Source organism: Dipodomys ordii, unplaced genomic scaffold, assembly GCF_000151885.1.
Source record: "Dipodomys ordii isolate 6190 unplaced genomic scaffold, Dord_2.0 Scaffold100, whole genome shotgun sequence".
NCBI lineage: Eukaryota > Metazoa > Chordata > Mammalia > Rodentia > Heteromyidae > Dipodomys > Dipodomys ordii.
In genome coordinates this window covers 7,393,866-7,398,042 of record NW_012267316.1, presented here as the reverse complement: position 1 = coordinate 7,398,042, position 4,177 = coordinate 7,393,866, and positions in this window count along the sequence as shown.

Sequence of the window (4,177 nt, the reverse complement as noted above, 5' to 3'; positions counted from 1 at the left end):
CCCCCCCCCCCCCCCCCCCCCCCCCGCCCCGAGAATGCAAATCTCAGGTAATAAGGCTTTAGAACTGCTGGTAAAGCAGACTTGTTCTCAGGCCCTCTCTGCTGTGGTACTACCGACTGCAATAAAATGAGAATCTCAGCTGACTTCCTCCATAGGCATCGCCTGCTTTCAGAGACCCTTCTTACGTCCATGAGTTCCTACCTCTTGGGAGAGGTTTGCACATTAGAGCCTGAAGTTGCAGTGTGAACTGCTTGTCTGCTGGCCTTGGATGAGCCCTCTGACAATGGCATTGGGAATTATCATGTTAACATTCAAATTCCTAACCCAACAATGGTGGCTAACACCTATAATCATAGCTATTCAGGAGGCTGAGATTTGAAGATCACAGTTAAAAGCCAGCCAGGGCAGGAAAGTCCATGAGACTCTTATCTTCAATTAACCACTGGAAAACTGTAAGTAGAGGTTTGGTTAAAATGGTAGAGCACTCGCCTTGAGCAAAAGAGCTCAGGGACAGTGCCCAGTCCCTAAATTCAAGCCCCACTACTGAAAAAAAAAAATTTCAACTCCAAGACAGGCTGCAGAAAAACCAGTAGCTCCAAATCACTCACATCTCTGAAATGCCAATCACTTTTTTTTTTTGGCCGGTCCTGGGGCTTGAACTCAGAGCCTGGGCACTGTCCCTGAGCCTCTTTGTGCTCAAGGCTAGTATTCTACCACTTGAGCCACAGCGTCACTTTTGGCTTTTTCTGTTGATGTGGTACTGAGGAATCAAACCCAGGGCTTCATGCATGCTCGGCAAGTACTCTACCACTAAGCTACATTCCCAGGCCTAACAAGTAATACTTTATTGTTGTTGTTGGTTGTAGGGCTTGAACTCAGGGCCTGGACACTATCCTTGAGCTCTTTTGCTCAAGGCTAGCACTCTGCCACTTAGCGCCACAATGCCACTTCCCCTTTTCTGAGTTTTAAACATCAAGAAAGTCAGTAGCTGGGCGCCAGTGGCTCTCGGCTGTAATCCTAGCTACTCATGAGGCTGAGATCTGAGGATCACAGTTCAAAGCCAGCCTGGGCAGAAAAGTCCATGAGACTCTGATCTCCAATAAACCACTAGAAAACCAGAAGTGATGCTGTGGCTCAAGAGGTGGAGCGCTTGCCTTGAGCTGCTCAGGGACAGTGCCCAAGCCCAGGGTTCAAGCCCCACGACTGACAAAAACAAAAACAAAAAGTCAGTGTTCTTGCTGGAGTTTTGATTGAGTCCTCCAGACTTTTCATGACTTTTCTTGTTTATTAAGAGCTTGTCATGCTGAGCGCCGGTGGCTCACACCTGTAATCCTAGCTACTGAGGAGGCTGAGATCTGTGGATCGCAGTTCAAAGCCATCCCGGGCAGGAAACCCCATAAGACTCTTATCTCCAATAAACCACTAGAAAACTGGAAGTGGCACTGTGGCTTAAGCGGTAGAGTACTTGCCTTGAGCTGAAGAGTGCAAGGACAGTGCCCAAGCCCAGAGTTCAAGCCTCATGACCAACCAAAAAAAAAAAAAATCTGTCATTAAAATTCCCAGTCCTGGGGCTGGGATGGTGGTGCAGTGGTAGATCGCTTGCCTTGCATGCCTGAGGCCCTGGGTTCGATTCCCCAGCACCACATAAACAAAAAGAAAAAAGCTGGAAGTGGCTCTGTGGCTCAAGTGGTAGAGCGCCAACCTTGAGCTGAAGAGCTGAGGGACAGCGCCCAGGCCCAGAGTTCAGGCCCCACGACCGGACCCCCCAAAAAAATTAAAATTCCCAGTCCTTGGTTCAAATGCTGGGTGTTAGCTAAACAGGAGAGAGTGTGAACCCTGAGCCTGACCAATCCAGGTAAAGGGGCAGGGCCTGCTGTGTTAGGGATAAAAGGGGAGCACCAGCCTGCTCCATGTGCTTGCTTGCTAGATTTTGGCTGATGGGGCACCCTTCTGCAGAAGTAAACTTTGCCTTGCCAAGTTAAAAAATCAGTCTTAAGACAGAAAATTTTAGTCTATTCTCTCTCCCAGCTACCTCGCTTGCCATCTGTAATCACAATGTAATCTGCAGTTGAGTAATTTCCCTGGTACCTGCTGTCTCAGCCATTTACCACCACTGGAAATAACACATCCTTCACATCCATCTGTCCCCTCTCTGTCCAATCCCCGTCCAATCCTCCCTGTCCAGTCTCTATGTGGAATCTATATTATTACCTGGTTTTGGACCATTGCCAGTCTCCAGAAATTTCCTGTCACACTCATGTCTGCAAGGTGACACCAGTCATACTTGTAAGCAGGTTCCGTTTGCTATGTCATAGGATCATTAGGCTAGGGTAGGACCAGAGCCTATGAGATGTGTTTTTACACAGAGATGTGTTCACTTATGAGATGTGTTGTTACACAGGTGGAACTAGTGCAGAACCCTAGAATTTCGTATCTATGGTGATATCAGAGCAGTCTCAGAGAAAACGTCACAGTGGGGAAAAAGCAAAAGGATGAATCTCGGGGAAAGCGTACAGAATGGTAAGAGGGACTGGTCAGTCAGCCCCAAGTGTTTCAAACATGCTGGGAGAACTGAGCTGTCTTCTGTGCCCAGTGACTGCTCTGTGTCACTTCCCTAGCCATGAGTGGAAGGCCAGGGCATCTGCCCTCTGGCCTCAGTTGCCAGTACCACCTCCCTCTTTGGAGCTGAGGGAATGGCTAGTCCTAGCAGTGCCTTGTGAACACATGGCATTCAGCAAGCATCTGCAGCCACCCTGGGTGAGTGACAAGCTGAGTCCCAGCTCTGAGGGAAGCGCTGTCAGACCACCTGGCTCAGGTGCTCAATGGATGCTTCACACTTGGAACCCATCTGTCAGCCAGAGTGTAGCAGAGGGTTGTTTTGTTTTTTTTTTTTTCCTGAGGTCTATTTCTGCTAAAATATCTGGACATTAGTGGAACATTTTGTTCTCCATAATCCCAAAGGACTCTTGTGCCGGCTCCTTCCCAACCCCTGTCCTGCTTCTCTGTCACGTAGAATAGTGCCTTCCTTGGAGATGGTCATGTGTCAGACTGGGCTCTGCCCGGTGAGAGTGACACTCTGGAAGCACTGTCAGTGCCAGATTGATGCTTTTCTTGCCCTCCAAAGCTGTTGGAGCGCCTGCCTTTTGCCACAGGAGCCGTGTATGAGGGGGGTCACTACTTCTGGAAGAGTCTGGACTCACGTCAGAGATGTCATCTGTGCACTCAGGTTCAAGAGTGTGAAAGTTTATGCATTATATGGATGTCTACATTATTCATGTTATAGCATGTATATACATACATGTTATAGGTAGCAGGCCATGAGCATCAAAATGGTCGCACTTAGTTTTTCCAAACAAGACTAGTTAACACATTTGAGATTAGTAATGTTAGAAAAGAAATCCAGCTGAAGGAATGAGCAGTGTAGGTCCTGCAATCATGGGCTTCAGCCGAAGGGGTAACTGAGCAAGAATGAAATCACACTGGTTACATAGACCGGTTACCAAGATAAAGGAGGTATTTTGAAGATAGGATTCTTTTTTTAAAATTAGCATACATTAATTGTACAAGAAGAGTTTCATTGTGACATTTCCATACATGTAATCTGTGTGTACTGGTCAGCTACCCCCACTTGTCACTCTCTCTCTTAAAATAATTTCAGCAGGTTTCATTGTTCTGTTTTTATGTTTGTAAGTCAGTTATTGACCATATTCATCTTCATGCCCCCCATGCCAGCCTGGCCCTTTTTTTGGTGTATTTTAATCACACCAAAGCGTTTCACTACGGTATATCAGACATGCAATATTATTTTGCTGAGAATAACTTTCTCCTTTGTTTTCTTTCTCCACCCCCATCTCTTACTCATTAGCAGCATTCATTGAGAGTCCATATTCTGTCTTCATAAGTTCGCCATCATTCTTTTTCTCTTTCCTTCCCTTCATCTTCCTATGTAGTCCCATAATTAGTTATGGACACATATGTCCATGTCCATGAATGTATATGTGTATGTCTTAATGAAGATACAAGTCTTAGTCATATCATTTCGTGCCTTAACCAAGTTTTCTATAGATGATGATGTTGGAGGGTTTTTTTTGTTTTGTTTTGTTGTGTTTTGTTTTGTTTTTGTGCCAGACCTGGAGGTTGAACTCAGGGCCTGGGTGCTGTCCTTAACTTTTTCTTT